The 25,473-nt window shown below is 41.4% G+C and overlaps 1 protein-coding gene across 2 annotated transcripts in view; it reads right to left on the reverse strand.

The window, feature by feature from the left end:
* The window catches only part of cfap299 (cilia and flagella associated protein 299), a 108,192-nt gene that overhangs the window by 77,126 nt on the left and 5,593 nt on the right, over nt 1-25,473 (reverse strand). The window lies entirely within an intron of this gene.

A 25,473-nucleotide genomic window follows, 5' to 3' on the forward strand; every position in this document is an offset into this window, starting at 1 on the left:
TCCTCGGGCATTTTTGTACATTTTTCCTGACTTTTTTTTTTTGGTTTGATAATCATTTCAGCTTCTGGCATGGATTTCTGCAAGAAGTCTTCTTTTGAGTCAAATGTTTGAAATCCAATGGCGTTACTCTTACATGTTTTCTATACTCTTGAGATGCATTTTGCACCCTCTGGACCCCTTCATGGCAAAAATGTCATACATCAATATTTGTTTCTACTTTTTTTTCCATGAATCACTTGAACAACTTCTAACGTGCTCAAAACTACCAAACATTAAGTCATCGTCAGGATGTTAACCCTTTAAACGCCTGTTTCATTATTTGAATTATTTCATTTCTCTTAAAAAAATAAAATAATAATTAGTAGAGGGATGGAGGAGGTTATCAGAGTCTTGGATGTGTCAAAGATTGGCAACAAAATAGATTTGACTGCATTATTATTGTGTACGTAGTGTCAGATGCTACCTCTGGACCCCTTCGTGGCAAAAATGTACACGCCCATAATAACTGCTATTAAATCATCATACATCAATATTTTTCTACTTTTTTCTTTTCATGAATCACATAACCAACTTATAACATACTCAAAACTACCAAACATTCAATAATATTCTGGATTATAACCCTTTAAATGCCCGTTTCATTATTTTAATGATTTAATTTCTCTCAAAAATGCCTCATTGACTTCCATTCAGACCACATTTGTTGATCTCACTGCCATTGCAGTAAAACCATGCATTTTGTAATGTCAGCATTTCATTTAGAAGACAAGTAGTGATATTTGATATTTCTCCTCTATTCCAACAGATTACACTGTTTTCCCACCGGAGGCCGATGCATGCAATTCTTACATTGTTGCCGGTTATATTATGGGTGTGTGTGTATGTGTGTGTGTGTGTGTGTGTGTGTGCGCGCGCGCGCGCGTGCGTGCGTGTGTGTGTGTGTGTGTGTGGCCTAGCATTAATATACTTGTGGGGACCTACATCTGTCTACACAGTCACGTGTGGGGACAAGTCAATTGTAAGTCAATGTAATGTCCCCTGAAGTGATGTATACATGGTATGTGTGTGTTGTGTGTGTGTGTGTGTGTGTGTGTGTGTGTGGTGTGTGTGGTGTGTGTGTGTGGTGTGTGTGTTGTGTGTGTGTGTGTGAATCTGTAAGCATGCATGGATCATTTCATGGGTAAAAAAGGCCATCTCTTGAGGGATGAGTTTGATGTGTCTTTGAAGAGCTGCTTGATTACTCAAAAACAACTGTTAGTGTGTTTATGCACTGCTGCCAAATATAAACATGCAGTTTGACCAAGGGTTTATTTCATTAGTGAGCAGAGAAGGAGAAAGACCTGGAGCAAAGAGAAGGAACTCAAATGAAGAAGCATGTCAGTGCAGAGGAGACTTCAGAAATGATCTTGTAGCCTCCTTCTGCCAGCGAGCTGCAGGACTCATCTGAAGAAGACACAAGGTTGGGGGGTGGGGGGGGGGGGGGGGGGGGGGGGGGGGGGTCTGACACTGAATGCTCTCTGGAGTCCAGCATTTCTTGGAGTTCCTCTGACCCTTCCTCTCACAATCTGTGAGGACACCCTGGTTTTCCCCAGCTCCTGGGAGGACGACCTCCGTTCTTCTCTGTCCCCTCACTGTGGACGGGACCCTCAGTGTCCTCTCCACTTTCAGAGGAAGGGTCAGAGGAACTCCAAGAAATGCTGGACTCCAGAGAGCATCCACCCCCCCCCCCCCGAACCTTGTGTCTTCTTCAGAAGAGTCCTGCAGAAGAAGGCTGCAAGATCATTTCTGAAGTCTCCTCTGCACTGACATGCTTCTTCATTTGAGTTCCTTCTCTTTGCTCCAGGTCTTTCTCCTTCTCTGCTCACTAATGAAATGCAGCCAGGTGCATAAACACACTAACAGTTGTTTTTTGTTTTTGAGTAATCAAGCAGCTCTTCAAAGACGCATCAAACTCATCCCTCAAAAGACCACTCTCGGGCCCCCTGGTAGTCACACGGCTCCATAATATAACCGGCAACAATGTAAGAATTGCATGCATCGACTCATTGGACTCATTTGTTTTCTTCTGTAACATAGTGACATCACTATGTAACACTCGCCCTTCTATTGGCTAGAGCTCCAACTCATTGTTTGTGATATGCTAAGGAGCGGTACATTTCCAACACATCTCTAAGCGGTTGACCAATCACAACCGAGCCGGCCAGCTAACCAATCAGAGCAGAATGGACTCTGGTTTCAGACAGAGGGTGAAAAGAGGTGCTACAGCACAGGCAGTGTGAGAAAAATAAAGAACCTTTTTGAACATTAAAGCATTTAAACATGTCACAGTAAAGGCACAACATACAAATATGACCCTGAAAATTAGCTTTGAGTATGAAAACATTAATACAATTAATATGACATTTTTTACATGATAAAATCTTATGATAAGTAATTTTTTATCAAATCTCTTTGACAGGCTGAATGCGACTTTTTGTTCTGACTTCTTTGATAATCCTGAGAGCCAACATACTTATTCACTGTTTAAGGCAAGGCACTGTGCCAGGTGCATTGTTTTAATGAAGTTCCCTCTTGTTCCTGAGTGAGTGATGGCTTTACTCAAACAATGATTAACATATTTGTTTGCTTCTTACGGGCAGCGCATGTTTACTTTCAGGGTACATTATGTGCTTTAGTCGATTGAAAAATCATTTTTACACTCCTGGCATTTGATGAAGGTGGAATACATTATCATCAAATAGCATCATGTCCACATGTCGGTCCTGTAATTTGTGTGTTAAACACCATGAGTAAACACGCGCTATTGAACTTTTTCAACCTGGGTCATTTTGTGGTAGTATTGGCGACATGCCTAGTATAGTCAATATGACATGTTTCCAAAATGTCCACTATGACCGATCAGATAAAGGTTTTAAGAAAAAATAAAAATGAACTACTGTGCTTTAAAAATAAAATGTGGCACATCTTTTATTTTTTAAATAATAATTTTTGTATTTTATATCATTGGCACAATCTATGTTTCTCAGTCAGTTATGGCTAAACATGTTCAGTAAAAGGCTTACTGCATGCACATTTGATTTGATCTGTGCTCATTCATCAGTTCAACATTAGTTTGATATTTATCATTTCCACATTGATACCATCAGAGCCTCTCAACAAACTGCTGAAAACAAACGGGGAGCAGAGAGGGCGGTGACAGCACACCTTCAGTTTCAGATGTGAAGCTTCCAACAATGGACACCCTCAGGCATCCTGCACAGGTGTGACCTGGGTTTGATAAAAAAAAAACTAACTTCTTACCCAGTGCAAATAAAAGCCAAAGCTGTCCAGGTGCAGCTTTTGTTTGTGTGTGACTTTTGGCAGTGGGGCTGCTTTCGCAACAGGGCCCAGGGAAGTCAAAGCACGACGAAAAGGCCAGGCACTGAAGGCTTTACAGGTTCAGCTGATCAGCAAACATAGAGGAGGGATCCTTCGACAGAGCAACAACTGAAAATGTATCAAAGTCCATATTTTGAATACAATTTAGAATTTATTTGCCAGTCAGGATGTACACACATGCAGGGAAAATTAGCATTTTTTTTCAACAAAGAAAATGTCTGCTATCAACCTTTTGTAAAGCCCTTTTGGGCATGACATAAAAGAAAACATACCCTGACAAAATGTATTAAGTGACAGGTGTAATTTCAACCGGGATTGAAAGGCTGAGCCTGACAGAACAAAAGAGTGACCCCTCTGATTAATCGGACGGAAAATCACAATACATGTCATCCATTTAAAGGAAAGCCAATAACTCAGCCTTAAGTATCAATTTTCTCCGTCAAAGAGCCTTAAATGGATAATTTTCTGTGTCCCGACAGTCCCTTATCACGAAGATGAAACATTAAGCCTAACCAATTAAACCAGGGAAGCTATTTGTGTTTGATTTGGATTTCAACTATTTAAATGTTACCATAAAAGAAGACTGGCAGATACAGTTACAGATAAAGCTAGTATAGATAGAACAACTCGAGGGGAAATAACATGTTTTTAGGTTTTTCATAGTCATAAAGAATGAAGGGTTTATTTTGACCGGGAAAGTTACCTCGTGTTGCTGGGTGGTCTTATTATTGAACCTAATCGAATATTAACGTGGGTAACTCGACACTTTCATAAAGGATAGTGGTTGCAAAGGGAAGAAATCCAAACTCTCTCCAACTTCTTTACACTGCATTATTTTTGGCAGCCTTTGTAACATAGGCCTACTATGGAGGAATACCTCACAGATACCAACATATCAATGTTTAAACTTACAAAAGCTCACCTACTTAAAAAGTTTCAAAGAGGAGAGGCACCAATGTGTGTTCAACTTTAAACACAGGGCAACTCAAAGGAAAAAAACATTGCTCTGATCAAACTTTTGAGCAAAGGAAGCTCAGTCTTTTTGAGATGAAAAATAAGAAAATGTGGGAAAACATCTCAGCAAAACAGTTTTGGTAATAACAACATGATGTTTTGATGGTGTTGTTATTCTAGCCATTTTATATAATCTGAATACAGGCAGCCTTATGTAAAATCACTTAAGATTCTCTGATTGAAAAAGCTGCAGTTATATCTCAAATGAAGGGCTGAAAGAACGGGAGTGGTGGGGGTTGCTTTTGCTCAGTACTGTGTGTACACACTTCATGTGTTACTACCTCTACACCCCTCCATGCACTTCATGTGATCTCATAATTGCAAAGCCATCAGGGGCAGGTAAATGGAGGTGAAACAAAACTCAATTGTGGTTCTCCAGCATCTTGGAAGAGATTCATTTGAAGTCTATCAACCCTTACACTCTCTGCAGAACACATTCCCCCAAAATGTTACATTTGTAAATCCTATACGGTAAGTATAGACAGAGAATTGGGTTAAAAGTAATGTTTGTAATACAAAGTAGGCAGCTTCATGGTCAAAGGTCCCTGGTGTGTCCACGTTTAATAAGGCATGCAGGATTTGTCAATGCCTCGAGAACACCTGCTGAAGGGTTAACTGAACAGATAAGCTTCACTTCAGACAGGAGAGGTGTGTGAGGCAAAGCTCCACCTTTATCATGGCAGACAATAGGGTGATCTTGGAAGTACAGTAAGCATCGTCCTGGTTCCCTTGACAGAAGAGCCAATGGGATTTTTCCATTACATTTTGGATTATTGAGAAAAAAAACAACATTTTATGATACTGTACTTACTTGTTTTATTCAGCTTAATCTTGACCACTTTTGTGAACTGGGCTATAAAGAAACACACACTAAAGTAGTATATTTTTTACATCACCATTACGCTAAAGGAGGTCCATTTTGTCAAAGTACTTTAGACAAGATTAGCCTTTATTAGTGAGTACATGGGCAGCCAGCTCTAACCACTATAGCTATACAGCCCTGCAACCAACATGTTGGTAGCTTGTGATTACTACAAACCATTTTCCAAGCATCCAAACCAAAAATCCATTCAAAGACCCATTGATTCAAGACAAGTGAACCGGAATTGCCAAAATGCCTAACTAATTTCCAGGTTTTAGGACTCTTTCCACAGCTCTTTATATGCCTGCCATGTCCGCATCACTGCAGATGCCACCACAAATATGACTTTAGATCTTCCTCACCATGCCTACTGTCACGTCACCCTTGAACAGACCTAAAGGCTTTACCTGAGTGGTATCAACTCCAACACCCAAAGGAGGCATTTTCCGACTATTTACCTCAGCCGCTTGGCGGTCTAGATCTTTCATTTACATCCTCTTCACACTCTGTGTGGCAAGCTGCCCAGTGTGTGCTGGAGGTCCATAGTCTGATGGAGCAAACCACACTTTACTCATCTGTGCCACCTGGAGAGTCTGTCTATGAAAACTGAAACCGTGAATCTGCGCCTAGGCCTTCGCAGAGGTCAACTGCCCAATGGTGAAGTACACACACCTCTTAGCTCATTGCAGAAAAACAATAATCGGCAGCTAATAGTAATGGACAGGCATCCTATTTCGTCAATCTACTCCACACAAGAAAAATTCCCTGCAACCTTACCACTGCGAGACTACCTCTCTGTTCACTGTTAGAAATCTCTGCCAAAGGGATGGGCAAACCAATCCTATCTCTCAGCACTCGCATTTACTTGGCACATCTCACACTGGCAACTACTGTGCAGGCGCTGTGTAGACGTCAGCCCGATTAGTTGGTATTGCTTCCCTCCAACGTGGACCAACATCCCCGCTGCCGTCACCTGATGCTTCACATCTCAAAAGCAGCTTTTAGCAGCAAGAATACGTTACAAAGGCTGCATGCCATTCAGCTGACAATAGACCTGACCCTTACACCACTCGCAGGTGATGAGATAAGGAACAAGTACAAACATTCCTAAAGAGACTCTGTTTTTGTACACAAGTAAAGACTTCGTTTACAGAAGACAACATTTTTCATCACGCCAACCATGGTTGAATAAAGAGAACTGGATACAGTGCTGGAGGCGGGACCCCGTTCATTACTATGAAAAATTACTCAGTGGTGCATGAAGCCAAAATGACCAGAATCTCGAGAGCAAAAGTACGCTTATGTGGGCCCATAGCGCGTGCACACAGCGTTTTACTCAAAGCGTTTTACTCAAGCCCCGCATCCAATTTGCAGCATTACGGATGATCTAGTCAAATGAACAGAGAGGTAAAATAACTCTGGATTTGGCTTTTAGCTGATTGTACAACTTTTAAACCCTAATGATTTATGTAAGGACCATAAATGGGTTTGTACTGGATTTACAGACGTCTCTTTCCCAATGTAAGTCAATGTGAAAAGTATTTTCTGGCCCAATGAGGTCACGCACTGACACACAAGTTGTAGTAACACAGTTTGGCCACTACGTACATTTGCTTCAATGTCTGGTGCACTTGCTGGGGGCTTGATGCTGAACCCTTCCGCCATGAACGATAGGCGCTTTCTTGACATTTTTATTTCAAGCACATAAACAGTATTTGTGTTTCAATTCATGCAAAAAAACATGGTGAAAAACAATATCATCTTTAAGCCGTAAATAAGACTGATATTAAAGGTGTTCTATCATGAAAAATGCACTATTTGATGTATTTTATACATAAATATGTGTCCCTGGTGTCAGGGAACTCACAAAGTGTCAGAAAAGAAAACCCTCTCTCTTTTCCTCCGTACCCACATCTCTAAAAACGGGGGTACAACGGAGCTGATCCAGATTTGCATCCGATATTACGTAATATCGGAAATGTGGGCTGGCTTTAAACCCACAGCCCTATCAGAAACATTGCTATCAGTAATGATGCACGACGTGTTTTGGAACTAATATGGTCTTTGTTTACATTAGCAAGCATCGCTAACACTCAGAGCTAACCTGTACTGGAGAGAGTATGTGTAAATAAGCATGAAATAAAAAAAGGAACTCACCTTGTAGTAAATCCGTAAGAAAAAAGCATTTGAGCTCCATACTGTTTCAGAAATAATACTTGAAGTGGTTTGGAACATAATATGGCGTTTAATTACGGCAGCATTTAGCTGTATCTGAGCAGAGCAGACAGCCTGCTCGTCACAGAACGGTGGGTTACGTATTGTAACCCTAGTATTAGCACAGGCGGAGCCCTCTACTGGACTCTATGGGTACTACTCTCATCAATGATACGCGAGCGTTCACACACTGAAGTTGTATAAACATAGCCGGCCAATTGGGGCGAGCCTACCTGAATGCGCGCAGAGCTCACAGTATATAAGCCGGCTACGCCTCCTGACTGTCATCCTACACCCTCTTCAGCGAGCGGCATAGGAAAGACAGGGCGCCTAGGTAGAGGGCTCCGCCTGTGCTTACAGAAACTAGGGTTACAATACGTAACCCACCGTTCTATCTCACCACAGGCTCCGCCCTCTACTGGACTATGGGTACAGTGGGTGGAGCCCCGATGGATAAACGCCTTGTCGTCCCTCAGCATCGACCCCACCACACTGCCCCTGACCGGCCTTTGGCTAAACAGCCTCCGCACCCCAACTTCCTATCACCCGGTTGAGACCGTGGAGAAGTCGGGCCGCAGCTTACTTGGCTGGGTAGAGCCTAATTGGTGTGAATAAGCCCATAGCTCCACCCTGCAGGTGCCAGCGCAAGTGACTATACAATGCACACCACATTTCCCAGTTCCCTAAGGAGCATGGGGAAAACGTAAGTGTGCTATGTCCTCCACACTCACACGCTTACCTCGGGTAGTGTGTGCACGGACCCTAGTGGGGAAGGCTCTCCAACCCTGTATGGGGCTTACTGCGCACCACGTTTCCAGGTCCCTAAGGAGCATGGACAACGTATAAGTGCATTATGTCCAAGGGGGTCAGATACAGCTTACTGACCCACAGCCCCTCTCCTTTCACCAGTCCTGTGTTAGCCCAGCACGCACCAACGATGAAAAAGGAGCCAGACATGTCTTAAGGCCCCTGACACACCAGACCGAAATCGGCCGTAGGAGGACGACGAAGTGTGCCCTGTCGCCCAAACTCAATTTGGTGTGTCCCGCACCGTCGGCCGTGAACGCCTTATTTGGCCTTTCATGGCTGACGTATGGCCGATTCAACATGTTGAATCGGCCATGCGTCCGCCCCGCTGGAATGGCGAACGGAATGGCACCGCCTCGGCCATATCCTGGTCCCCCAAACACTCGAAGCAGAGGTGGGTGGGGATCGGCGCCCACTATTGAGCCAGGGCACCAAGGACAGGCCCGGGTCTCTAGAAGTGGCGACTCCATGAAGGCACAATAACTTTTTTCTTTTTCTTTTAAATGTTTTACTTTTCTCTGTTAGGTGTTGTCCTGCTCGCTGAAGAGAAAAATATGACAGTCAGGGCATAGCCGCATTATATACTGTGAGCGCGCATTCAGGTAGGCTCGCCCTGATTGGCCGACTACGTTTATACAACTTCAGTGTATAAACGTATACACTATAATAGAGTCCAGTAGAGAGTGGAGCATGTGTGAGATATAACTCACTGCTTGCCTTGGCTCAAAAGGGGGTGGGGCCAGCAGCTACAGTCACAGAATCAGCTGAAATAGAGGGATAAGAGGGATGTCTATAATGCATAATCTGTTTGGTATTTTGAGCATAACACATCATAGACATGTTTTTTATATATTTGTATATATCTGAGACCCATAATATATGCCTAAAAATAGCATGATAGGAGTTGTAGTTGTGAGAATTCTAAATGTTGTTGAATAATGTCTAATAAACTGTGCAACACTGGGTCAAACATTCTCCTTAGATAGGTAATACACTCCAGGCTTGTACTACGGCTCTGAGGTGAGGCCCCTTTAAAATAATGTTCAATCGTAAAAGAACACCTATGACAAGGTAGTTATGTAAACTGGGTTTTATGGGAGAGGGGCCAGGTAGCTAGTGCTCATGGTATTTTAGGGAGTGAAAAGGGGGGGGGGGGGTATTTCCCACTCAACCTGACACAGTATGGATTTTGTTCCCATCCTAATGGAATAGCAGGAAAATATTTGAGGGGAATCCCATTACGTAGCAATTGGGAGTGCTGTAATAATGTACTCACAGTCATTTTCCCACTGCGGTTGGCCTCCTCTCGCTCTGCCAGGGCTTTCAGGAAGTTATCTTTGAGTTCTTTTCCTGCACTTGCCAGTGGTCCTGGAAAAGACAACCACTCAAACGGTTTGAAATGTTTCTCTTAACCTGAAAAAAATGTCCACATGAAGTCACATGAAGCACTTAAATGTTTCTTTAGGGAGGCTTACCACTTTAACATGTTATAGGGTCAGGGCACTATCTGCTTTAAATGGGGGGCGGAGTGGCACAGTGGGCTGTGCGTTGATCATCAGATCAAGGGATACTTGGGATGGTTGGGGACTCCAGTTCAAAACCCTCCTCCGCGCAGCTACGTCTGTAAAGCTTTTGTTGTCCTGGGCAAGACACTTCACCTGAATTTGCTCCTGTGGGTATTGTCCACAGTACATGACCGTTACATGTATGATATGTGTGTAATGTGTATTGTAAACCGCTTTGAGCTCTGGAAAAGCGCTATAATATATATAAGGAATATTAGTATTATTATTATTATTATTAAATGAACCAATTAAGATACTACTCATTGAAATGGTTTGAGTATTATTTTTTGGAAGAACCCAAATGATCATAGATATTGTGACAAGTCACATGTTGTTACTATGACAGAATGTTAATACTATGAAGAATCTCACATGGCCAAAGGCCCTTCCTAATTTCATTATGCATTATGATATGATTATTTTAATCATATCAGAGTTTAATTACTTTCTATGACAGATGTTAACACATAGGCTGGCCTGTTTCTTCATGGAAACATGGTTTTGCTGCACTCTAATGTACACCTGAAATAACATTTGGCACTAATATTTGAACAGTTAACACTACAGCACAAGCTAAAAACGGGCTTGTATCCAGCACAAACATTCATCAGATCTACACCAAGTTAACATCTAAAAGCAGTAAACAGGTCATTGGAGCCTCTCAGTTTGTGGTTAAAGGTTCTTAACAAGAGAAGAAGTTAGATAAAGTGACAGTGAACGCTGCTGTGTTTCTATTGACTTCAGCTACTCTAAAGGATAATCGGTTAAATTATTGTATACTTTTTTCATTTATGATGAGCACAATCAAAGAACTGTGTAAGCAACTGTGTATTTTTAACCACATTTAAAAATCAACAAGATTATGGCAGTAATAACTACTTTGTTGGACAATATTTTGTCCAACAAACAAACATTATTGTAATTGGTAAACACTATTTCAAATGACATGATTATAAGTAGTAAATAAATATAACACAGTAAATCTTGATTCCAATAACAGCAGACGATTGTCATAAAAGTTATGGTGACAGTTTAATGTAAACAAACATTTGAGGGCAGCAAAATTACTTTTAAGGGACATATTTTTGTACAAAACCTAATTATGGTGATAGGCCTTCTCTGGAATTAACTTTATATTTATTTTCATCCTTGTACATTTTTTCTAGTGAAGGACTGTAACTGTGAAGCCATTTTTTTTATTACTACAGTTGCATTGTGGGAACAACGGATCTTACTTGAAATTGGCATGAATAACATGAAAATACCATTAAATGCAGCATCAATCAACACCACTATATAGTACTTTGGTATCAATATTGCAGTTCTTTTACATTAATGGTTGATCCAATGCCTTATTTTTCAGTACCAACAAAAACTCGTTCTAGTCTTCAATACCTTCCTTGCAGAAATATAAACATTGTATGCATGTTGAAAAAAGTACAGTCATCTAAAGAAAAAAAATTATTTATATCAGGAAATGAAACAAGTGTAAAACATTTTTTAAATAAAGTCAGCTTTCGGTACGTGACCATTTTCAATGTTTGCTGCTCAGTACACACTTGCTAGGCACTAAAGTAGTTCAATACTCAGACTCTTACAGCATACTGTATGTGAGATTAAGCTATAATCCCAAACTTCCTTTAAAAACACCTGTTAGTTTGAACCGGCAATCCCCTGGTCATAGATCTGTTTCATTCATGCTGAATATTCAAAATGACTGAATCCAGTTGCTTCACAGTCCAAAGAAAGTTTAGTAACTCTCTACATTAATTGCTCCACTTTCCATACCCAGAGCAAAAGCCTCAACAGCCACAACAAGCAGGGACAACTGGCAAACCAACGTCTGCTTTGAGCTAGCTTAACATTACAGTAACATAAAAAAAACTGGATGTAAATTGACTAGAATTTGGAAAAAGACTGTAATCTATACTAGTCCTTTGGCCCGCCCCATAATGAAAGTCTTGGAGGAATCACCACAGTGGTAAAAAGTGCACAGACAGCACATATTTGGAGGCTGGGACCCTCACTCCATCTTCTGAGTGAGTGAAGGATTGCTGCTGGGTCATGGGGGCCGAGGCCCCAAAGTAAACACAGGTGTTGAGGAGGCAAGTGACTGGGGTTACCCCATCCAGTAGCTAAAGCAACACACACAGTCACGGAGAGTGAATAATACTTCAGAAACACATATGAGCCGCTGCAAGTTTGAGTTTCCCGTCAATAACACATTTCTTATCAAGCCTCATTTAGGAGGGATAACAAGACTTTCACTATTAAATGATGGTTATTAGTGGCTAATGACTAGGTAATTAAGCTGACTGTAATCCAGCCCTGTGTTTTAAAGTGTCTTTCCTTTGGATTGTGGTCAAGGCAGGTGGGCACCTGGCATTAACAGAATAGAAATGAGGAAGGAATGTGAACGGCTCATGAAACAAATCTGTGGTGTTGAAAAAAGTACATCTTTCTTAAAAATCTGTCCTACTTTTCATTTCAAACCTTTATTTAATCCAGATTGTCCCCTGAGATCATAGATCTCTTTTTCAAGGGAGACCTGCAGCAAATTAGGTTCCACATGAAACATAAAACAATAGTGGATATCATACAACATATTTACAGGTTTACATATTTATCAACATTTACAAATACCCATAGTTTCGAAGAGCATTTCACTTACACTTGCTTTAAAAATATTCAGAGGAATAACATCGCTCAGTTTCAATTGTAGCTGTAGTAGACTGTTCCAAGCAAGTGGCGCTGCGCACTTTAAAGCTGTCTTACCTAAGACAGTCCTTTCTCTTGGCACAGATTCAGATACAGATTCAAATGATTATTACAAACATATGTGTTGTTGTGCTAGGTTAAAAGATAATCACGAGATAACAGGAATCAACATGTGGAAGGTCTGAGGATGTCATTGCATCTAATTGTGAGCACCACCGGTACGTTTGTTCATGCACGATTAATGCGTGCGGAGGATGATGAATGAAAAAGAACTAGTAATCCAAAACGTTTTCTTCATCAAATTAAGACGCCATGGTTCCTCATCATTGTGGCCCGTGCTAAAATCTGTCTATAACTATTTGATATATCGCCTAAACAACATTGAATAACAAACTTACAAAAGAACAAACAAGGGCAATTATTCATGCACCCCAATATTAAACATGTCCCATTAAACTGCAAGCCGAGAAAAACAAACGCCCTGGGGGGTTCATCTCGGGGGTAAAGGGCTTTCTGTCGATTGGAAACATTTCTGAATTGTTGGAATCATGGCATGGCACTGGCGAAGGTAATCATCTGAGGGAAACATACAGTAAGGGGTGAGGTAAGTAACACTCTCCCTCAAAAGATTCAGAAAGATAATCAATCAATCATTCAATATGCCATTTTCTGTTGTCAAGATGTTCATGTCCAGTGTGTTATAAACTGTATGTATGCTTTGTCCACCCTCTGTTGGTTGAGAACGAGCCTGTTACTGCTGCCTCCAAGCATGTTTACACATGCATAAACAGCGTTACAGTGAAATGTACTCAGCCTGAAAAACACGGGGGGCCTTTTTCCTGGACCTCCTAAACTGATGTTTTAAAACTATTTATTCTCAGTAAGATCTACTAACTCTATCCGACATGTTGACATGGATAGGAGATAGCAGGGGAAGGACCCAAATGGCAGATTATGGCAGCAGGAACTGAGCAATGATTACATTGAAATGGGTTTGAATCCAAGAGACAGGGCAGGGTCACAGGATAGCAGGTAACAAAACTCGAGACAAAGGTTAAAACTAAGACGAACTGAATGAAAGAAAATGCACCGGTATATGTGTACTGACTAACTAGTATGGAAGTGGGATCAGGTGAGCAGAGGGTCTTCTGAGTGACGAGGGACAGGTGAGAGTTATCAAGGAGGCGGGAAACCGAGAGGGTAGGAATTGAAACAACCGAAGTTAGTGCTTCAGAATAAAACTGGAAATACTATGCACAGAGAAAATGGTAGGTTTTGAATTTCATTTTTTCAAATGTCTTAATTGTTTTGCATGATGATATTGTTGTGCAGATTTTGTGATAAAGTAGCCTCTGTACATTGTATTTGGAGAATATGGTATTTAACAAGTGGAAATTAATTTACAGTCACGGGATGATTTGTATTAAAAGAATGCCATATTGTCATACTACAGTTTTATCCCCACGTCAAAATCTGAATTTGAGTGTGTGCTAATTTGACAAAGTTGAACGTGATTGATGTTCCCTCTCACTTGCACTTTGAAATTGTTTGAAGTTGTTGCTGTTCATGTGTTATTTACTGCACATGTTTACATCGGTCACCTACAAATGTGTTAACCTCAGTGTCCTTGAACTACAACAATGATTAATGTCTTAGCTAGTCTCAAATAGACTCTGTTTGCAGAGCTGAAAAGAGGAACTATACACTAAGTACAATGAAAAGTTAAGAAATTCAATATACTGTAGCAGTTCTCCAGAGGCTTCAACTTGTGTTCAATTGTATCACCCTTGCCAAACTAATTTGATCTGTATCAGGTCGTGTTGTCTTTCACACATGCAAAACCTTGCTAAAGCAAATATTTCCCAGCATAATTAATGGAATATCATTATAGGGGTCTTTGAGGAATGCGGAGATAGCATTCCTTCCTCATTTGTAGCCTTCGTTTTGCAAATAGATATTCAGCAAGTGGACAGATTTCGAGAGATTTTCATTTCCTGATTCGTAACAGATGTGCTTTGAAATAATATCTTCTTCTATTATCGAGACATATTAACAGATTGAAGCTTTCATTAGTGTGCAGCTGGGTATGGCAGATGTGAACTTTCAATAGTACAGTGATTTCTTAAGAAACAACACATACTGTACCAGAATATTTGAGTGCTTGGGAAAATGAATCTCATAGAAAATATTATTTTGGGCTGCTGGACGTCAAGAAAAATTCCACACAGCATGACAATTTACTATATTTTGGGCTTTTTGTAAAATCCTCTGTCACCTCTGATTACAATGAGCTGAATGTATCAGTTACACATGTGCTACGCAAGATATTCTACCTGAGTTTTCTTTGTGTATTGTGGCCACCTTGGCTTTCAGGGGTTGGGGAAGTCGCACATTGTGCTTTGGCTGACTGAGTAGTGCATGTTTTTGAAGGAGGATCAAAGGAATCATTGTCATCTTTTTCATACCGAGTGCTTATTAAGGTAAATAAGATATATTGCATTTGGGGAACATGTAGTGATGGGCCTTGTCCAAACATAGAGAGAACAAGAGTAGGATTTTTGAAAAGTGAAATATGATGTGTAGATTTGAATGGAACTAAAGAAAGCTTCAAAGTTCTGAAAAATAATATCTACTCCAATGCAAGTTGAAATTGGAAGACATGTCCTATCCCTGTCTGTCTTGCACATGTTAACACCAGAGTGGTTTCTTCCTCATTAGGTCATTAGCTTACATTGTAATGCAAAGCAACACATATGAAATCATTTAAAACATATTTTCTCAACTAATTTCATGTGCTGATTAGTGAAGAATTTCCGTAGTAACACAATTGTAACAGACTTCTTATTTCTGGTTATATACTGTAGGTCCTGTCCAAAACTGTGGAGTCATGCTTACACTTTAGAAAATAAAACAGCTTTCTGGGGGCCAAAGAAAGCCAGCAATTATTATATTCATCCTAAATATAAAAATGACAGCACAATTTTCATTTCTTATTAAAATAACACAAAACATGTATTGTTGTTTTAGTACAATGTAGCCTGTCTCTCAGTGAAAATAGCCTTAAAAAGTATTTTCATGTTGTACACAATTTGCAGCGTTAGAAGAAAACAAATCTGTTGGAAAATGTCCTTGTTATGTTATAACTGGGAAAGGTAAGGTGTCATTTGACTAGTACAACCAAACATTGTTCATTTAGTTAGTTGTTATTGTGCAAACACAAGACAGTAGTACTCCAAAGTGTAGCTTAGGAGAAATAGGGCTCGCTTGTTAGCTACTGTAGGTAGCTTGACTTTCTCTACAGTGGTAGGGAGAAAGGTAGAAGCAATTTAGAATAGGGCCCATTTTTAAGATGGGATTTGTCTGGAAACAGTTCATCTCTTCTGGCAAAACTCTGGGACCGTTCAACACCAACGACCTGCACCTGGGCCAGCCTGCTCATTTTCTGTACCCAGTGTAGTTTACAGTGCCATGCTACATTTGTTACAGAAAATTAGCCAAATAAAGTTACCCCTCTTCTAATGATAGCAATGTGCAGTTTTCCCCCTAATCTTAACTCCTAGTTTCCTTCCATGTTGTAACAAACAAGAGGCGCTTTCACACCGGAGTACTTTTCCCAGGAATAGTTCCGATAGTTCCTGGGATTTTGCATTCACACCAAAAAGATCTGGAACTAGAACTTTTTTTTGCCAACCTTTTCACCCCTTTTCAGTCCCTGCTAGAGAGGTGGTACTTTCCTGGGGAGGAAAAGGTTCCAATTTCTGATTAGCATTAGCCCAGCGCACCAACGGAGAGAGACTAACTTATGGCAACACAAAATAAAACGTGGGAGCGGTGGAGTGATGAAGAGGTGTCGGCGCTTCTGGCGATTTACCCGGGGGACTTCGGGTGGCAGTATACGCGTGACGTCAGCGGTTTCATTTGCGTAATCCTCCCTCAGGGATTTATTCTGGTGTGAACGCGATCTACTAGATAGTTCAGGAATTAAGAATTCCGGGGAACTACACTGAACAAAAATATAAATGCAACACTTTTGTTTTTGCTCCCATTTTTCATGAGATGAACTCAAAGATCGAAAACATTTTCTATATACACAAAATAACCATTTCTCTCAAATATTGTTCTCAAATCTGAAAAAATCTGTGATAGTGAGCACTTCTCCTTTTCCGAGATAATCCATCCCACCTCACAGGTGTGGCATATCAAGATGCTGATTAGACAGCATGATTATTGCACAGGTGTGCCTTAGGCTGGCCACAATAAAGGCCACTCTGAATGTTCAGTTTTATCACACAGCACAATGCCACAGATGTCGCAAGTTTTGAGGGAGCGTGCAATTGGCATGCTGACAGCAGGAATGTCCACCAGAGCTGTGGCCCGTGAATTGAATGTTCATTTCTCTACCATAAGCCGTCTCCAAAGGCGTTTCAGAGAATTTGGCAGTACATCCAACCGGCCTCACAACCGCAGACCACGTGTAACCACACCAGCCCAGGACCTCCACATCCAGCATGTTCCCCTCCAAGATCGTCTGAGACCAGCCACTCGGACAGCTGCTGCAACAATCGGTTTGCATAACCAAAGAATCTCTGCACAAACTGTCAGAAACCGTCTCAGGGAAGCTCATCTGCATGCTCGTCGTCCTCATCGGGGTCTCGACCTGACTCCGGTTCGTCGTCGTAACCGACTTGAGTGGGCAAATGCTTACATTCGATGGCGTCTGGCACGTTGGAGAGGTGTTCTCTTCACGGATGAATCCCGGTTTTCACTCTTCAGGGCAGATGGCAGACAGCGTGTGTGGCGTCGTGTGGGTGAGCGGTTTTCTGATGTCAATGTTGTGAATCGAGTGGCCCATGGTGGTGGTGGGGTTATGGTATGGGCAGGCGTATGTTATGGACGACGAACACTGGTGCATTTTATTGATGGCATTGTGAATGCACAGAGATACCGTGACGAGATCCTGAGGCCCATTGTTGTGCCATTCATCCACGACCATCACCTCATGTTGCAGCATGATAATGCACGGCCCCATGTTGCAAGGATCTGTACACAATTCCTGGAGGCTGAAAACATCCCAGTTCTTGCATGGCCAGCATACTCACCGGCAGAGTTTGTAATATTACTGTAATAATATTACTTTTGTCGGTAGGAGTAGTGTAACGCGCTACTTTTATAATTCAGTAATCACACTACAGTTACTAACATTGCCCCGACACGCGTTACTTCGTTACTTACTAAAATCGGTCATAATCAAACCTCAACAAACACCTGCAAAGAACACATGCTAAGGTGAAGCTAACGCACAGCTATTTGTTGTTTGTTTATATCAAACAACATCTGTTCTTCTTCTCTGTTTTCCGTTTGTTGCCTGTTTTGAATGACGAATACACACTACCGCCGCCTGCTGGTAAGGAGAGTTATTGCAACTCACGCATGCGCAGTTCGTACGTGCTCGGCTGAAGTCTTTGCGGTGTCTGGTTCCAGTGCAACACATGGCCAACACGCAGGAGAACACGCCGACGCAACAGCGTGAGCAGAGATAGACTGCGCAAAATATACAGATAGCAGGAGACAGAGGACAGCCACGGTCAGATAGGAAAACATTCAGGATCTGGATCAGTCTTATGCGACAATGGAAACTGAACTAAAGAGAACATTTGAAACTTTAGCAGTCGTGATCTGCGTGATCTGCGTGATCTGCCTGCAGGGAGGGGCGGGCCGGCCCTGCGAGTAAAGTAACGAGTAAAGTAACGAGTTACTTTATGTAGAGAGTTACGAAGTAGTGTAATATATTACTTTTTTTTAGTAACGACCCCATCTCTGCTCACCGGACATGTCACCCATTGAGCATGTTTGGGATGCTCTGGATCGGCGTATACGACAGCGTGTTCCAGTTCCTGCCAATATTCAGCAACTTGGCACAGCCATTGAAGAGAAGTGGACCAACATTCCACAGGCCACAATCAACAACCTGATCAACTCTATGCGAAGGAGATGTGTTGCACTGCGTGAGGCAAATGGTGGTCACACCAGATACTGACTGGTTTTCGGACCCCCCCAGACCCCCCCCAATAAAGCAAAACTGCACGTTTCAGAGTGGCCTTTTATTGTGGCCAGCCTAAGGCACACCTGTGCAATAATCATGCTGTCTAATCAGCATCTTGATATGCCACACCTGTGAGGTGGGATGGATTATCTCGGCAAAGGAGAAGTGCTCACTATCACAGATTTTTTTCAGATTTGTGAACAATATTTGAGAGAAATGGTTATTTTGTGTATAGAGAAAATGTTTTAGATCTTTGAGTTCATCTCATGAAAAATGGGAGCAAAAACAAAAGTGTTGCATTTATATTTTTGTTCAGTGTAAATTCCGGGAACTATTCCTGGGAAAAATACTTTGTTTGAAAGCGCCTAAGATGGAGCATCGTCATCTATCTACTTGGATCTACAGCACCAGTGGATCACAACACATCTGGCAAGATATTACTATTTGCAAGGAAACATTGGTTCCCTTTTTAGTTTTATCGCACCTGGAATTACTATGCAACAACTCTTTTTGGGTGTTTTACATCTAGCCAGTGAGTGACCAGGGGATTCATTAATCAAATAATTAAATATTAAATACGGAATGACTTCTAAAATGTGGCAACGTCCAGGTCAAACAACAGTTTGTTATTTATTATCTGCTGTACCACCTGGTCTTAAACCAGCGTATGTTGATCTATGGGATGTGGTTGTGAGCTTAAGCCTGGCAGGATGTGTGTCTCTGGACTGAGCTTGCAGGGGATAACTCCAAAGTTAGACTCGTCCAAAATCACATAGAGCACAGAAGGCAATTGGCTTGACAGCATATGTAATAGAGCCTGCAAAAACCTCGTCGCCCGAGGGCCCTCGCCAAAGAAGCAGTCGTGGAGAGTGGCGGGGGTTTGGCTCGCTAAAAATGAGCCTCGGATCAGCTTTGCGAGGCTTCTCATGTCAGTCACATCCACGATCTTATTTTCGCTAAGCATCTGGAGGTTGGATCCGCAGTGAAATGTATTCACTGTGCGTGTTCGTGGCGCTGGTTTTCCTTGGCACAGCAAGTGATAGCTCACTTTTAATATAGAGTAGAGAGTTAGAGAGCGGAGAATTCTTGAGGTGGACTGTACAAACGCAGCAGCACAATGGACAATGAGCATGGCTGTGGTTTGGACTGCGGGGAGATCGCGGGGAGCCTGATGGAAACCTTGCAGGGCTGCCGTGAGCACGCGAGGTCAGGACATTTGCTGACATGGACTTCTGGGCCAGAGCCGGAGCAGAGGAACAGAGGCCTCATGTCTGCTCAGCAGGGCTCCTCTGCTCCTCTTGTCTGTCTCTGACTTTGTATGAAATGTTATTCGGGCACGAGATAACATTTGCTAACAAGACTGATTTGTTTGCGTTAAACAGAACATCATTTCTATCATCTGGCAGGTTGAGAAATATGTGTGAGGAATATCCAATAAGTCCTGATTAAGTGCTTTTGATAAGACACTATAGTCAACAAACTTAAATTGTTGGGTAGCTTCCGGAATACAAAATTAAATAACAAAGATTCTATATTCTTTTGTGGGTGTTTTCATAGCATTTTTCCTAATCTTAATCCAGTGTACAATCCACTAGTTGGATGTTAATCATTCAAAGCGGTTATCAGGCTTTCAACATGTTGCTAAAGAAAAGACAAAGATTACACAATAATTGAAATATACAAGTTATAAAAACAAAAATTGGCCAACTAAAAAACCTTCTTGCAGATGTATCTAACCAAACGTAAATCTCCTTTTGCCAACAACACTGCATATAACATTTTAAGAGTCAGCCTAACAATTCTAGTTAGTTTACCAACTTGAAATTGGATCTTAAATTAAAAGTAATCTATCTGAACCCAACCCTTTCTTTTTACTATTTGTTGATTCTGACTACCCGTTCAGCTTCCCCCTAACCAAACAACCTCACAACTGACTAAGCATCCCATTAATTTAAGTATTGTATTTCACTTATGTCTGATGAGAGCACCAGGTCTTTTGTTCGGCCTTTCTGTGGTTTGCTGGCAAAGCCCCCCACCTTTCACAGCCAAGCTGTCAGGGGCAGTGTGTTGTCCTTTAAGAATGAGACAGGGCAACAACAGGGCAACATCTGATTAGCATTCACGGCACTATCTCCACTCCCTTGGTATTTTATTACCACAGGTGCAGGGGCATTCATTGATCAGATGCACGCTACAGGCGAGGTTGGCCCTTAATTGAAAACAGCTCTATTTATACACCTGCAGGCACTAAAGGTCTTAGAGAGCACAGGGAGGTTGAAAAGAAGAGAAAGGAAGGGGGAAAAAACACAGAGCAGTGACAGAAGAGTGAAAAAAGACATGCCTCTGGAGACATAGGTTAAGGCCTGCGAGGAAGGCGAAATGCATTCCCAAAACAGCAGGGCTACCCACTGCCATGAGAGGATAAGTATGCAGGTGCCAAAGTCTTTAGGGAAGCTAACATTTTTTATGAAAAGAGGCACAAATAAATGCAAATCCAAATGCATAATTATTCAGAGCATGACTTTTTCAGATGTATAGATCTTTCTTTGCCAGCCAAATACATTGAGTTTGTATTTAGCTTACAGCTGCCTGTTTGTGTGGCCGCACTTGTTTCCAGAACAATGTTCTGATTGTGCTCAGCCACTTTGCAGGTGGTACATTGCATTCTGGAGCTCGTATTTTCACAATGGGACCAGAACAGGAGGTCAGGGGGTCACTTTGGTGGAAGTCCAATCAGAAAAAACAGAAACACAGAGGAAAGAGAAATCTGCATTTAGACAGAAAGGGACACCGCTCAAACTTGACACTTTTGATGGAAAAGTCTGCAAATGTTGAGCAGTTTTGTTCGCCTTGGAGGATTTCCATGTGGGATAGCTGTAAATTAGTTCGGAATGTTTTTTTAAAAACAATATATGTTGGCCTACAGGTTGTTGGCGTTGAAGTAACAAAGACAGCAGCTGAAATGGACCAAAATGATTTAGCTGAGCTCACTCTTAGCTCACATTTTGACTGACAAAAGTGCAAGAAAAACCTCAAAGACAGCAGAAGTATCTGATTATTATTAAAGGCTTACATTTAATGGAGTTAAATGACATGATTGGCTTTAAGCTATAAACAGGGTCACATTGAATGTAAAGGGTTAATTACTATGGAAAAATCACCTGCTGCTGTCTGGCAAGCCCAGCACAACAGACACTAAAACTGTTATGACTGATGTCTTTTCCAGCCATGTCCGATTATTAGCGGAGCACTTTCATCTGTCTACTGCACGGCGCTGGTGAAAAACAAGCTACTCTATAACAGATGATGGCCAAGTCCTGTACAAGTGAGCCAGAAGGGGTTATTTTAAGATTACACTGTTTTTGAATCAAATATTTTTGCTGTAATTAAAATGACCTGAGCAGATGGAAAGAAACTTGTGTTTTAAACTTGGCAGGAGACATCTCTTTTCGTGTCTGAGGCAATATTTTTAGTACATGGTCGAGATTGTCAAATTCAATAAAAAAATACAAGGGGAAACAACTCGGCTAATGTATTACTCTTATGGGGTTGTCAGTCACTAACTAAACATGTGCCTGGTTAAGATATAATCATTGTTTTTGCTGCCACTACGGTTCTCTTAATTAATAACAAAATACACCGTTTTTGTTGTTGTGAAGTAGCACGGGATGCTTCTAATGCTTTTATTGCAATTGCATTCCTTCTCTCGGAAATTGTTCATCATTAGAAAGTTCTTGAATGGGAGCTGTATTATCTGGAGAGGCTTCTTTCTTTACAAAACAAACGGACCAGATTCAAAAACCATAGCATCTATGAATAAAGCAGTTTATTATTAAAGATCAGTGTGTCTGTCCGTTATTTGATGAAGGTGAAACAATGCTTACGTTTGTTTGGATTATTTCGTTGATAAATTAAGATGCAGATTTACAAAAAGTTTTAGATTGGTCGCCGAATTATCCGCAGATCTGATGGATGATACAACAAATAGGTGCGTTGCTCCTCATAGATATAGAACAGTGTTTGAGAATATGCAGATCTGAGTTTTGCTACAACAAAACAATACTTATTTCCTTGTCTAACTTTGAATGATTTGAATATGTGTGGCTCGAAAGCTAGTTGTCATTTTTGTATTCAACAACAGAAGCCAAGTTATTTTTTGTAAAATGTTTACGAATAAAAGTAGAAATAAAGTGGCGCAGTGGTGACGTATTGTTGTAGGCCAACCCTGAAGTTAGCATGGCTAGGGATCCATTAACAAAATGTTTACTTAGCTGCTTGTTCGTAACCGCCGTTTTTATGACACACAGACACTTCAGACATTCTCAAGTGGGGTGTGAACTGTGTGTTTTACACTGTATGTCATAATAAGAAAATGTCTTCAGCTTGTGTTAACCATAGAACTTTTGTCAGGCTTCGAACCACCACGATGACTTTGAGACTAGGCAACCGGAAGTGGCTAAATGTCAAGTCATTTCCCGGTTTGAAGACTACTGTGCCACTCTATATCAAATAAATGCAGCATTTATTTATTGTTTAAAGGTCCCATGTCATGGCCATTTCTACTGATCATATTTACATTGTTGAGGTCTACTAGAATAGAGTTAAATTGTGCAATTTTCCAAACTCACATTGGTTTCTCATACAGCATCTCTGTATAGTATGTGTATTCACCAGTCCTAAACGGCTTGTTGGAGCTCATGCCCCCCCCCCCCCGTGAGCCCAGTGTGCTCTGATTGGTCGGGACGTTGCGAGGCTCGCTTATGCTCGCCACTGCTGCGAGCTGCTGCGAGGAGCGGACAGGTTTCCGGGTCGGCGATACAGCGAGAACAAGCGAAACTCATCCTGAGCACACACAAACAGTCACAGCCGAAGTAAAAACAATAAGTGTGGCTTGATATTGAGTAAGAAAAAGGTTTGTAACGCTGTGAGAATGGGTCTGCGGAGAGCATTTCTCCGCCATCCCAACTCGTCTATTACCTGCGTTCAGGGAGCTCTATGCAAGTCAAGGGGACTCTCTGTTAGTTAGCCAAGGGGTCCTGGTGTGTGAGGTGCTCCGCGGGTTGGTCCATTTGGGCCAATCCGGTCATTTGTTGTTGATTTGGGTATATCACATGTCACAGAACCCAGGAAGCAAACAATGGAAAAAGAGAAATCTCCAACGAGGCGTTCTGGGGCAGCACAGACAGGTATTTTCTGTGTTAGAGTTGTACTCGCTACAGGGTGTACTTTGAGGGTTTTGACTCTGCAGACCGTTTACATGCAGAAAAACCTTCACAACACACAAGGGGGCGGGTAATAACCGGAAAAGCATGACATGGGCCCTTTAAGCATGTTAAGATGCTTTTTTATGGTGTGACTTACAATTGTAAAAATGTTTAACTAAATCCAAACTGTCAGAAGAATCAAGCTACAAACCTATTTATGGTGATTATAGATTTAAATTGACAGATTTTTTAGATGTTAATGTTGAGTTTTCTAATCCTGTATCTCAAACATTGTGAGGACCCTAAGAAACAGTCTTTGAAACCATCTCTACTTGGATGTGGATCTTGGAGACGGAACAGACTAAATGTGTATATTATAACATCCCAATGTTCCCGTATGACATTTCCCTGGATCCTGTTGGGACAAGATAAAAGGCTTTGTGGCCTAATATCACTGTAACTGCAGGTGTGGAGGCTCCCATTTCACCAGTGTCACTGATGTTCACAGACGTTTGGAGAAAGGAGGGGGGACAAAACAGCGAGACATCTGCACGTTTGGATAAGCATCTGAGGGTTCAATCAAATTCAACACCTAGCAGGTTAATGTTTGGAAACTTCAAAATCATGGGTCTGTGTGTGGGTGTGTGCATGTTGAATGGTCTTATTTGGAGTCTGTTCTGGCGTATCATCAAAGGAGATGCCACAACCACAAGGCTTTATCAGGAATGAGAACAATATCTGTGATCATTTTCCTCAGGAGGGGCAGTTTATAGAAGACCCTTTGTAGTTTTTGTCATTGAGCTTGTTTACGTTAACCATTTATGTTTGCATTTAGACAGATGGGCAGGCATTCAAATAAAAGCCTTGTTCATGTAGGACGTGAACTTGATGAATTACTCCAATTTATCCTGTCTTTTGTAAAATGCAATCATAAAGAATTATACAAGCTGCTCAAACCGCTACCGCACCGGATACGGCTATAAAAGATTCAGATTTTATGAGCTGTCATGCCTTGATTAGCAGAGCAGAACTTCAGTTGAGATTTCCTTTTACATTTCCCTCTAGATAATACTGCTGCCACTTGTTGCAGGGAGACAGAAATCCTGTCTCAAAAAACACGGGATGAAAGTAAAAGACGTTGTGAATTATATTTTATATGTTAAACTTTTAGCTGACACTTTGATCGAGCAACACAGTTCCAATCTGGCACATACTGTACTGTACACCCACCCACTCGGTGACGGGCGTTTGTAGTCACTTATTATTAAGCTGTAGTGTATAAATCCAGCGTCAAGTCTTTTCCGTTGGCAACACCAGGAACTGACTTTTCGTAACCATGGTCTCGGTTTTCAAATCTCCCAAAAGCAGCAAACTACATTTACAATGGAGAACAAAAGCTCAGAAGATTCTTTGATGTCATTTCTTTAGTTTTTACTCTAACATTAATGATCTTGCTTGACTTTTGCAAAATTCCCTTTTTTGTTGTTGGACCGGTTTCCGTTTCGCATCAGTAAAGGGAGTAAAGTTAGCATCAATGCAGATTCGGACTTTGGAGTTTTATAACCAACATCCACGGCCCCCTAATTAGTTTAGATGGCATTTAAAATGGCGGACCCTCAAAGCGAATGCACAAACAGTGTTGAAGGGGTTACAAGAGTATCGAAAGTC

Source organism: Pseudochaenichthys georgianus, chromosome 9 (assembly GCF_902827115.2).
Source record: "Pseudochaenichthys georgianus chromosome 9, fPseGeo1.2, whole genome shotgun sequence".
Taxonomy (NCBI): domain Eukaryota; kingdom Metazoa; phylum Chordata; class Actinopteri; order Perciformes; family Channichthyidae; genus Pseudochaenichthys; species Pseudochaenichthys georgianus.